The sequence below is a fragment of the Condylura cristata genome, unplaced genomic scaffold (assembly GCF_000260355.1).
Source record: "Condylura cristata isolate star-nosed mole 26May11 unplaced genomic scaffold, ConCri1.0 scaffold00006, whole genome shotgun sequence".
Lineage (NCBI taxonomy): Eukaryota > Metazoa > Chordata > Mammalia > Eulipotyphla > Talpidae > Condylura > Condylura cristata.
Genome location: NW_004567107.1, coordinates 56,382,186 through 56,395,107, shown reverse-complemented (window position 1 = coordinate 56,395,107; position 12,922 = coordinate 56,382,186). Strand labels below are relative to the sequence as shown.

Genomic DNA, 12,922 nt, shown 5'->3' with positions numbered 1-12,922 from the left:
CAAGCAAAGGCAGACCATCAGAGATGGACCATCTGCTCTGTTTCCTCAGCAATGGCACTTGTTCAGTCCTTACCTTTAGAACCTGCTCATCCTCATGAGCTAAGCAATATGTTTGAAGCACCAGAGATGCTGTGAAGCTTAACAGAGGAATGATGTTTTATGAAGTGTCATCCTGTGCAACCATCTGCAGAGAGTCACATTTGACCAACCTTGGGGACCATTCTACTTAGCCTGGGGTTCTGAGTCCATGGAAAACTGTCAATTTTGTTCCTGGATTTAAAGGTAGCAAACTATTGTCCCTTCTGTGAGGCAGAGGAAGAGTTTTTTATTATATAGTGATTGGTGCATAAAAGTCAGAGTCACTGGAGATGATTTAATGGAAGTGCGAAAAAAAAAGATAGTATCTCACACTCTAAAAGTTCGTTGTAAATATATTTCTTATATTCTGTAAACTAATATTTCAGAGCTGTAAACTATCCTACCTCAAGATGGTTAGCAAATGGGTCAATATAATTAAAAACAAATTATAGAAAACTCTTATAATAGAATTGTATTAACATATAATCTGAAGCTTTTTAGCATTTTAATTTATTTATGACGCCACAATAACAAAATATTGATTTGTTATTATTTTTGGTATGCTTTCTCTCTTGATATTTTTATTATTATTTTTTGTTCTAAACAGCTTTACTATTATGTGCCTTGGTGTCAGTCTATCTGATATTATTTTGTTTGGAACACTTTGGGCAACTTGGATCACATCTCTGGTTCATTTCCTACAGTGAGATGGTTTTTAGTAACTATTTCTTTTTTTTTTTTTAAAGATTTATTTATTTGTGCATACAGAACTGAGGTACAGGCCAGAGGCTCAGGGGTGGCGAGAGGATTCACCAGAGACAGAGTGGGGAGCAGAACAGGCAGATCGACGAAGTACACTGCTGAGGGGAGCAGCGGGCGGGCCAGGAAAGATCTGCCTCGCCATGTGGTCACCTCCGGGTCAGGCAGGGATCGAACTGATGTGGAAGTGGCTTTAGCTTCTCAGTGCTGTGATTTAACCCGCTGTGCCACCAGGGAGGGCCCAGTAACTATTTCTTTAAACAGGTCCACTATGCTTTTTGTTTTCTCATCTTCTGGGATGCCCATGATATAATATTATTTCTTTTTAGGTTGTGCCAGAGAGCTCTTACAATAATTTATTTTTTTTTCTATTCTTTTTTCTCTCTACTTTGTCCTATTCTTGCATTCTCCAGTATCGTGTGTTAATTATCTGCATTGTTTCTGTGTAACTGCCCTTAAGGTCCCCATTTAAAAAATATAAAATCAGGTATAAGTGCTCTTAATTCCATTATTCCTGAATATATCAGCTACATTACTACTGCATTTTTTCCTTAATTATTTATTTGGTAAAGTTATATTTATTGAGGTAATGTTGATTTATATCCCAGTATACCTCTCAGGGGCATATGTTTACACCTCTACAATTGCATGTTATTTCACCACACCCACTACCAAAGCCCCAGTAAACCTTCACTGTAACCCTTCACCCCTTTGCTCCCACTATGGTACCTCAATCCTAGTTCAACGTGCTGTGCTCCCTCCTGTTTTCACTTTTTCTGTCCTCCTTCCTTTCTGGATGCCTCAGATCTATGGTCAGCTTTCAAGGTTTATCTCTGACCTGACAAGAGTATTTCACATTAACAATATATCTTATCATTTTCATTCACTCTTTAAAATGACCATTTTCTTTATAATTTTAGATGTTTCTTTTTTCTTTCTATATATATAAATATAAATTTATAAATCCACATAAATATTTACATAAATATATAATAAATATATAAGTATATATATATATATAAAACACTACATAAATCTAGAGATAGAGATATATATTTAATACCCTTCTTCATTCTGTGCATGTTTTCATCTTGGTTGTAATCCTTGTGGACTTCCCACCACCACTTCACCCATGTGCCATCACATAGTCCCATGTGCTCTTCCCACCCCAGTTTTGACCCTGTTCCCCTCTCCACCCCCCTAGAATGTCTCTGGTTTATAGTTGTTTGTTGATTTGCATTTTTACAATTGCTTTTCTTTCTTTTTTGTTTAATCCCTAATTTTTTAAAGTAATATAAACAAACCACCATGACATCACACAGGTAATCACAGGGGGGAAAAAAGCTTCTATAAAGTCAGAGTCAGTCTAAGGGCTGTATCCATAGCTCCTGTGCCATCAACCAAATTGCCACTAGTGAAATGCTTTTTCAAAATGCTGAACTCTTGATTAAGTTTCAAAGATAATAAAATGCATTATGCACAAAATGTATCCAATAGTTACTTTGTTCTTCATGAAAGCTTTGTAAATTTATTTTACATTTATGTGTAAGTGGAAGGCAATTGAATACACTTTTGTATTATTTAATATTTAAAACAGATTATTTCTCCCATAACCACAATAACATTATTATACCTAACAAAGTTAACAACACTTCCCTAATATCTTAGAATAACTAGTCTCTATATTAACAGTTTTTCACTGGAATCATGTGCATGTTTTTAGAGCTATATTTCTCAAAGAAGGTCCATTCAAGGCACATTTGCTATATAATCTTAAGCATTTTCTTAAATATTAATCTAGATTAGTCCTTTTTGCCTTTTATTCCCCTCCCATGCATTGACTTGTTGAAGAAAGCTCAGGTATTCTTGACTTGCTTCTCTGGCATAGTTTTACTTGCTCTCTGTTGTTCTACATTACTGAAGAATGGATTTAGTTATAACGTTTGATTTGACCACATTCTTTTTTTCTAAACCTCATCAATGATAGTATACATTTCAGAGTCACATCAGGAAGCAAACAATACTGTGTTTCCTCATTTGTGGTAAATTGAATTAGTATTGACTAAAGCAGCGTTAGAATTTTTAATTCTTGGAATATTTCCTCTCAAACCAAAAAGCCTTTTATTCATAACATTGATACAATTATTTATTTTACCCTACAACATATTTATAATAGTTTTTAAAAGAAACATTAATATTAATACTGAAATTAAGTCTACAGAATTGTTTCAGATCTCCATTTCCCTAATTATGAATGAGCAGTGAGCATTGCTTATATATTCACATACACATACCTGAATTCCTTTCTTTGTGCTTTCTCTGTCTCATCAATTTTTATATTAAGTAGTTTATATTTTTTCTAATCATGAATATAGCAGAAATCAAAGTTTTTTAATGTTTAAGTACATACATTTTCCTCAGTTTATCATTTTATTTATTTTTTGAAGTACATATAATATGAAGAATTATTGTCTTCATAACAAAACAAAAGGTGAAGATTAGAACTGATTTATTCACTTGACCCTGTTTCTTCTTATCTCCTCCCAGTTCAAAATATTTGCACCTCTGAATAGCCAGCATTTTCTCAGATCTGCAGTGGAGCCCAGCACCTTAAAGTCTCAGCACAATTGTTTTTGTAGTTTTATCCTTTGTCTGGAAAATTAGCTTCGTTTGCCACTCTGCTTAGTGATGAAATACCACTTTCCCTGGTCAGACAGAAAATCCTTGCTTTTCTTAGACTGTGTCACTTTAGGGGGGTCCTATCGTTCACACTTTTTATAGAAAGTTCAGCAGGTTTTAGGAACATTCACTATGTTTGCCGGAGCCCTGTTATTATAGACAAGGCTATTTGTCTATTTTGTTTTTCTTTCATTACCTACAGTGCTTCATAATGCAAAATAGTTTGTTTTCAATTTCTATGGAGTCAGATGTATCATGTTGTTCCTATATTACTTCTAACTTCTGTAACAGGAAAATTTATGTAGTCCTGTCTTATAAAGGAATTTGTCTATGCCTGCTACTTACCAATATATGGTTTCTTATTCTGATCCACTTGATATTCATACAGGTATATAGTGTGAAGAACAGATTCAGTTTTATCTTTTCCCATATGGTCCCTTAGTTAGCAAAATTGTTCTTATTCAAAAATCTATTTTAGACTTTCCATTTCTGGACTAGTTTTATTTCAATAAAACAAAATACAAGTGAAGCTGGTTTTGGAGGGTTTGGGTTTGGAGAGTAGGACCCTTGGGTCACCGGTTACCTCTGGGAAAAGTTTCACTAGCGCTCCCCTTTCAGCTGCACGGGTGCATTTCCCTGGTGAGGTTCTCCATGAGACAGAGGAGTTAATCATATCCCAAAGGGCAGGTTTGTTATGAAAGGGAGGGAAAGGGTAAAGAATGCAAAGGCACAAGTGGGCCAAAAGAGCTGTCCCTGAAAGGGACAGGTTTGCTAAGAAAGGCCTGCATGGTTGCAGGCGGGTAGCCTTGGCAGGAGACTGACCAAGGGAAATCGGTGAAGTGAAGCACCAATGTGGACCAGGTCAAGGCGAGCAGTAGGCTGCTGCCCTGCACAGGGAGCTACTGCATCGGCTCAGGCAGGCAAGGCCTCTGCTCCTGCTCTACAAAAGGAAAAGAAAGTTTGGTAAAGAGAAGCACCCGCAAGGGCCCAAGTGGGTAGAAGGGCTTCTGCGCATGCCCGTGCAGAGACCCCGCTGATGGACTTCTCCTTGGGAAGGGGGTGTTTATCCCTTTATGGAGTTGCTTCTACCTCCATTTCCAGGATTTGGTGCCGCATGAACCAAGTTTCTGGCCTTGTGGTGCCTCCTTTCCAACTTTTCTACTCCTAACTTCCATCAGTCATACACATTAGAGTAACAATACAAAATACACTGTTTATAGGTGTTGCTAAGATATCATGTCCTTCAGGATGTTTGAGGCGCCATTAATGGAGAGCAGGGAAATGCATTGAGGTGTTCTTACCTTTGAGCAATTTGCTATAGGTGGCCAGGGCTGAGAGGTTGAGAAGCAAAGCATAAAGCAGATGAAAAGACGGAGAACTTGAGTTCACAATTTAATGAGTTTTGACAAATGGATACTGTCTTGTAACCAAAATTCAAACAAGGAATTGAGTATTTCCTCATACTTTGTAATTCCTTTATGTTTCCTTCTAGTCAAATACTCTATGGAAACTACTATTATTATGATAATTTCACCACAGATGAACTTTACCTCTTCTGAACTTCTTTAACTGTACCATACAGCATAGGCTCATTTACAGCTTTAAAATTTTCTTAAACATGATGTTTTTGACAGTCATCCATCTATTGTTTGTGATTATCTGTTCTGTGTTAGATTATCCTAAATTATAACCCAATTGCTTGGGCCATAGGATACCTGGTATTCTTGCCTAATTTATATCCCTTCTGGGTTAGACTTGCCTTTTATTTGTATCTCAACTTGACCTTCTGTGTAGTTTTCCTGTAACACCTATGCCATTCTGTCTCCAAGTTTTGCAGTTTTTAATCACATAGTATATGGGCTGTAGATAATAGATTTAACTATGATTCTGATTTAAATGATTTGATTACCTATAACTGTTGCAATGCCTCTTCACATTTAAAACTCCTTACCCTTGAACAAACCCACAACCTTTGTCTGATTGGATCTACTGAATCATTGGTCAACATTGCAAGTGGCAACACAAGCAGTAGTCAATTAAATAAAAATGTAAACTGACTAGTATATGACTTAGCATGATTTAGTTACCTCATAAGATAGGGAGAAAGAAAAATGGATTCCCTCAAGCCAGGTTCTTCTTAGGCCAATCACCACATCCATGATGTCCTACAAATGTGCCTTGCTAAGCAGTAATTTTACAGGGCAGGGAAAGGGGTATCCCAGAACTCTCAAACCTGCCCACTCAAAGTATATGCTTGCCATCAAGTCAAAACATATAAGGCCTTTAATAGAAATGAAATTTAATACAATTAGTGTTCAACAAAGAAAAGACAAAGAACATAGTTTCCAAATCTAGCACTTGAAATTACTCATCCCCAACCCCCAAATAGGGTTGGCCCAAAGAAGAGCCACTATAACTATAAAGCACCTTCTGGCAGGGACCCATTAAAAAGAGCCAGAAACAGCCAGACAAGACTGGAAGGACAAAAATCAAAATCACAATCAAGCTAAAGGCTGCTATTGTTAACCTCCCCACGGGTCTCTGACACAAGTCTATTTCAACCAGTCCAGGGCCAAGAAGTAAGTACAATTTCCTTACCTGTTAGAGAACATGTGCCTCCTCCAGGTCTCCTTTTGACTTTCCATTCTTCCTTCTTCCCATCTTCTCCTCCTTGCTCAGCTCCACCCTCTCTCGGTTGGGACAGGAAACTGAAACCTTCCCTTTCTCTGGGGACACTCTGTTACAATGATACTCTTCATATTGTTTCAGAAGTATGAAAAATTTGTTTTGCTCTACTTCTATTTGTCATTGAAAAAAATACCTCATGCTATTTTATGTATTGTATTTTTTTTACCCCATCAGAGATTAAGTACCTTGTAGCAAAGAACTATGTCTTCCAGTACTTTTTTCACCTGTCATGAAGCCAAGCTAGGTTTGTATACAATGGACATCAAACATGTAGATAAAGGTAATGAGTGGTGATGAGTGCAGAATAGAATAATGAATAGATTTAATCCTTGAGGTGCTTGATAGCATACAATGCCACATAAAAGCTTATAATAACTGTCACTCTTCGTAGAAGAACAACAAGAACAAAGAGATAAAAATCAAAGAGAACATCTGGATAAAAAGGGAGAGGAAGCAACAGAAGAGAAACTTAGCCATAACAATGTTCTATAACTGAATTGCCAAACTCAAGGGAAAGGTTTAGAAAAATATGATAGGCTCCACTTACAGGGAACTCAGTTTTCTTAGCAAATGGATTCGGTAATTGGAATTTTTGTTCCTTCTTTTCCTCTGGGAATGTGTGGATAAGAGTTAATTAATGTGGTAATATTATGCAGTATCTTTGAAAATTGTAACATGTTAAAGACCCCAATTGCACTTCATCTATGTAATTTGAGTGATGATATGGGAATGGGTAAGAAGACCTGGACCTGCTAGATCTGTTTTCTCTAAGGTTTTAGGTACCAGACTTCAGATTACATAACTGGAAAAGAAATAAGTGGATTCAGACAAATACCAGAAATTTATTACAGATGATGTACGCCTAATTGCATAGCTTTGTGCATAAATCTCACCTGTTAAGCTACTAGGGCAACCTTCAAATTTGCATACTCAAGATGAATTCCACAGTCTCTAAGTCTCCATCCACTTTATTATTTTTTCTTAACACTTATGTTTTCAGGATTTGTGCAATATCTATTGCTGAGTAATAAACTACCACAAATTTAGTAGTGCAAGCAGCTATTATGTAATGCTTACAAATATGTGGGTCGGAAATCAGTTAAGAGGTTAGAATACAGCGTGTTTTTGCTCTCTGGTAGCTGAGGTTTCATATCACCAGAGGGAGTGCGGCAGCAGGGTTATTCACATGACTGTTATCTAGGCTGGGGCTATTTCTCCAGCATTGTGGCTAGACTGGGAGAGGGCGAATCTTGAGAGCAAGCTTGCCAAGGGAGCCAGGTGGGAAAGCTCCACGGTGTTTATAACCCAGCTGCACAAATCACAACTTCACTTCTGTCATGAGCAGTCACAAAGACCCAAAAATCCAAAGAGGACATAGATGCCACCTCCTGATGGGGGAAATGTCAAAGAATCTGCAGCCATTAAAACAATAAAGTACCATGTAAACATTTAAAAACAAATACACAAGAGGAGATTTTATTATTATTATTATTAAGCAATGGTTTACAGGCTTTTTTAAAGGCAAGGTTATGCATTTGCTTCTGGTCTTTTGGCGGTTAATAGTAATAAGCCCTTAATAATAGGATTCTGGGTTAGATTCTGCTAATGAGACATTTGCATAATATTTGGAAGTTGGAAGTGAGGGCATTTTTATTTCTGGCAAAGGTGGGCAGATGGCAAGTCTCTGCTCCAGTGCTACAGTAGCTGAGTTCATTAGTGGTAATTTTCTTAAATAACTAAAGCTTTCTAAAACTTTCTTAATCTTAATGCTCTTACCCCCTGTGTTACGCCTGCCCACATTGCACCTATCAATTCTATAAGCACTAATTCCCTGTTTTAAATTCCTTCTTTTTTGAAAAATGGCTCAAGAAATCTTACTATTTTCACAAATGACCCTTCTAACTATAAAATATAGTGTATTTACATAGATAGCAGTGTTGCACAGTGGAAGTATGTTGTGTCCATAAAATATAATCTTGGAAATCCACATAGCTGATTTTCATTGGATTTGGGAATTCTTTCATAGATATCAATTCATAATCGTCAGACATTCCACTTGGGCATTAACAAATATTACCTTTATTAGACAGTAATAGCTAATTTTGTTTACCAATTAATTTATTTCAAAGGTCTCCAAATAATTTAAAAGTTGTGAAAATAATCTACAGTCAAGTTATTAGAGTGTATTAAAGTTTTTAGTAAGACATAAAAGGAAGAAAAGAGAATATTCTGATAATTTTTTATTTGGTGACAAGATGCCATAAAGGAAAACCTAAGTCATTAATTAACTCCTAATAATCCTAGTAACTATGACCTATACCAAATCAACTGTACTGGGTGTTCATGGAATTCTGATATTTAAAAAGACTTTTTAAATATTAAAAAAAAGTGTTCTAATTTAGTTTATTTTCTCCTCTTTGGTGTTCTCTTCTAGTAAGAGTTTTTAATCAGAGTACCTGTCTACATTATAGTTATAAATATCTATGACAATGCTTACTTATATTTATGGACAGAAATAATGAAATATCACTTATGTGTTTAGTCAGTAAACATATGTTGAATGTAATATATAAGTACACTACTAATTTGATAGGAGTCAGATATAAACAACACTGGTTTTGTTCCTGAAGATCATATTACTGGTGCATTAATTTCATAGAAAATATGAATGTATTTATGAAAGGTCACAGACAAATTTGAATTTAACTGCAAGTGGGACAAGTAAAAGATAATTGAGGGCAAAATTTCCATGATTTCTAACTACTTGAATGAATTTCCAAAAAAGTAGCACATTATTCTTGATATTCTTCTATATAATTCCCTAAGGAGTCATAATGAAAAAAACAATTTTAACTGGAGTTTTAAAAACTTTGATAGTTAATTTGCACTGATGTCAGCTTATGGATGTGAATCCAGACCCTCAAAACTGTGTGTGTGTTTGTTTGTGTGTGTGATATCTGTTTGATTGTATGGCATCATCCTGCTCCACTGGTGAGAAAATGAAGTTACTGGGCTTTTGATCGCTGAGGAAATTGAACAAAGATTCTTAAAGGTTGAGAAATTTTTATAAGCCTCATAAATGAATTCCAAATTCATACTTGTGTGTTAGTAGAATGACATTTGCTTTAAAAGGCATTATTAACAAATATAATTTCCTGGAGCAGTGACTATATCCAAAGATATTCCATCATACATTCTTGATATAGTGATTTAAATGCATCTATATAGCCTTTTAGGAGTTTAGAGCCTTGTAAATATGGATATATATAATGTAAGCAAGTAAACATAATAGAGAGTTATAGGCATTCTGGTAAATTGTCATAAAGTAGATTGGGGTCACAAAGCAAGGACCCCAATGGCTTTGGGGTGTAGATTCAGTTACGTTTTAAGCAGAGGCAGTGACATAAATAAATACATTTTTAAAAAGGGAAAAAGAACTGTCTTCAGAGGAAACATGTGCAGAAACATAGGGTCATTTGGGAACACTATAGCTTTCTTGAGATGGAAAATAAGGAATAAGCAAGTATTTGGAGAAGTGACTCAAAGAAAGGAAGAGGTAGAGAAAGAAAAGACCAGGAGAAGAAGAGCTTGTGTATTTGTCTCAGAGTTTCATTTGGTGTAGAAAATGGAGTCAGAAATGATTTTAGTAATCATTGTACTGCAAGGCTAAGATTGTGTTTTGGTGATGATCACTCTTGGCTGTATTATGGAGAATGCATTAGTGATCTGAGAGCCAACCAGAGAGCTCATTAATGTACTGTATGCAAGTGGGGGAATAACAGTCTTCTCAAAAGCTGAATGTTAGTGGGACTACTTTCAGAAACTTCTCCTGTATCACCTGGGAAATTAGTTGTGCATGAAACCATACCTGTAGCTATTCCTCTTTAAACTTTAGTATATAATTTAAACATCTATTCCTGTCTCTTACTACACAGATTAAACTAGTGCCACGAGAACAGGGAGGAGAAAGTGGCAGTGAAATTTAAAATAAATCCAAGGCTAGAATAATGAAATGTAGTCAATATGCAAATATAACTGTTTCCAATTTTGGCAATTCCTAAAAGACAACTAAAGGCTAAATTGTTTATGGTCTGAAGGTCACCAAAAGATCCATGTGGAAAGAAATCAACACATATAAGACCAACAAAAATTCACAGCAAAGCAAGAAAAACCCATTGTAGGTTTGGTGAGGTAGATCAATCTAAGTTAACTGAACATGTCTTAAGAGAGATAGATTTGAAAGAGATTCAAGAAGAAATGCAGTAATTAGAAATATACTTGCTAGTGGGAAATAATGCATTGATTTTTGCCTAGTATAATATTAATGGACTTTGCACAAAAGTCCTTGCCTTAAAATTTTGGGGGAACTGTTAGTCTTTGAAGAAGTCAAGACTTTTGCAAATTTATCAAGCCATTAGAAGCCTGGAATGACTCATTACTTAATTTTCAAGATACTAATACTAGTCATAGAAAATAATTCAAAATGATGACTTCAAAGACAATTTCATTTACAAATGCCATAGAAACTAATAAAATAATCACATGTGTGGGTGTATGTTGAACTTACAGTAATTAAAGTTGAAGAGAGACCTAAAAAACAAAGTTGCCCAGATGTGAATAAATTAACTCTCAGGAAGATAGCTGAATTGAGCGTTTAACCCTAATTACTATAGACTTTTATGAGTCTCCTACAGTCGGAGGTTGGGTCAAAAGATTTTAAGTTCAATTATATAAATAGTTACATATTGTAGAAGTGATCTGGTGTAGGAGATGACTTATAGTAATCAGATATATACAGGAATGATTAATAGACTAGAGTGAGGCATAAATCTATAGTACTAAGTAATTTAGCTTCCAAGAAAATGTGTATACTTGTGTCAGCTGATCTGCCTAGCATGGGAAAAGTAATGTAGTAAGGAAGGTAGCCTTTACTCAGAAGACTTTTTGTAAACTTGGGACAGGAACAGCCAGAATAAGTGATATAACTCAATGGCTGGAGTCTTAAGGTCATGATAGCTTGGGGTTCTCAAGCAATATAAGGGAACCAAATCACCCAGCCAGGCTTGTTTGTCCTTTAGGGTATATTCTTACCTGAACAAAGCTAAGGGTATGTTTCCAAGTACTCTCTCTTTGTGTTCTCTTTCTGGATACTATACAGACTATTTTCCTTTCACATTCAGGCAAATATTACAATGATGTTAGAAGGTTATGAAATAAAAGATATTTTTAATGACTGTAGTAAAAACTAGAGTGAGGTAACAGATAGGAGTTTCCCAGGGCTAGAGCTAAATTAAGTTGGAGGAATATAAGGAAGCTATAACTTTAGCATTTTGACCTAAAGCAAGAATGATAAATCAACTCTCCAGGGACAGGCTTCAGGATGTTAGAATTGCTGTGAGCTGAGGGCACCACAAACTTGTGATGGTAGGCTGCTGTGATGTAAGTGGTTTTGACCTGAAGCCATTGAGTTATATGTAGGAAAATGTCTTTTTCTGCTGAAGACCAAATGTGAAGCTTGAAGGTTAAAGGCAGATGAGAAGATTGTATGTAGCCATCTAGGTCAGAAAGAAAGGCATATTTAAAGAAACCTTGACTAGGCAAGCATCTGTGAGGTTTTGGTTAAAGCTTTTTTTTTTAAAGATTTTTATTTATTTATGCATACAGAAATGGGGTACAAAACAGAGGTGCAGGGGCCGTGAGAGGATTCACCCGAGACAGAGAGGGAGCAGAACAGGCAGATCAAGGAAGTATAATGCTGAGGGGAGCAGCGGGCGGGTCAGGAGAGGTCTGCCACGCCATGTGGTCACCTCTGGGGCCAGGGATCGAACTGACACTGAAGTGGCTGTAGCTAGTTCCAGTGCTGCGTCTTTACCCGTTGCACCACCAGGGAGGGCTCTCAAGCTGTTTTTTTTAATTCTGAAGAAGCTATTTCTAAAAGTCCTTAATTATTGATAATCTACATAATGGACTCTCTCAAGGAAAGAAGAAACTGGTGCAGGAACTGGAGTCAAAGTCTAAAACCTTCTGGCCTTGTCCAGTTTGCAGAAACATCCAAGTCAAGTTTGCAGAAAATTCACAGCTGACGATAATTAATGTGGCTATTTAAAAAGCATCATTGAATCACATCAAGGTAGATTAAAGTCTTGTAAATCTTTTCAATGAAATGATATCTAGCCCATTGTCTAGAATGTAAAATGTGTTCAATAGTATGTTTAAAGAAAATGGACCTTGGATGCTGATTAGGGCAATAGTAGTGCACAGAGGTTCTTAGTTGACAGATGCCATCATGATATTGACTAGGCTTTAGTAAAATGGGAGCATCTCTAGATTGCAGCAAGTGGAATGGATTAGATTTTGACCTTTTATTAAGGTATAATTTATAGTTAAAATTGTAATATACTTTTTAAAAAGACAGCACAATGATGTAATATACAATGTGAGGATTCCCTCCACTGAGTTAACACATATCTTTTTTTTCTTTGTGGGATATTTAAGATATATTGACCTAGTTAACTTCAAATAGACAATATAGCTTTTCCATCTATAATCACTAAGTTATAGGTCAGATCTTTAGATCTTACCGAGCATGTTTATATCATTTAACCAGCTTCACCCTATATGGTACACTCCCTCCGCAGTCCTGAACAACTAACATTCTACTCTCTATTTCTATGATTTTTTAATTTTCTTTTTTAGATTTCATGTATAAATTGTGTCA

The 12,922-nt window shown here is 35.9% G+C and overlaps 1 pseudogene; it reads right to left on the bottom strand.

Annotated features, from left to right (window-relative positions):
- Positions 1-1,231: 1,231 nt before the first annotated feature.
- LOC101623705 lies at positions 1,232-3,946 on the bottom strand (annotated as a pseudogene).
- Positions 3,947-12,922: the final 8,976 nt, after the last annotated feature.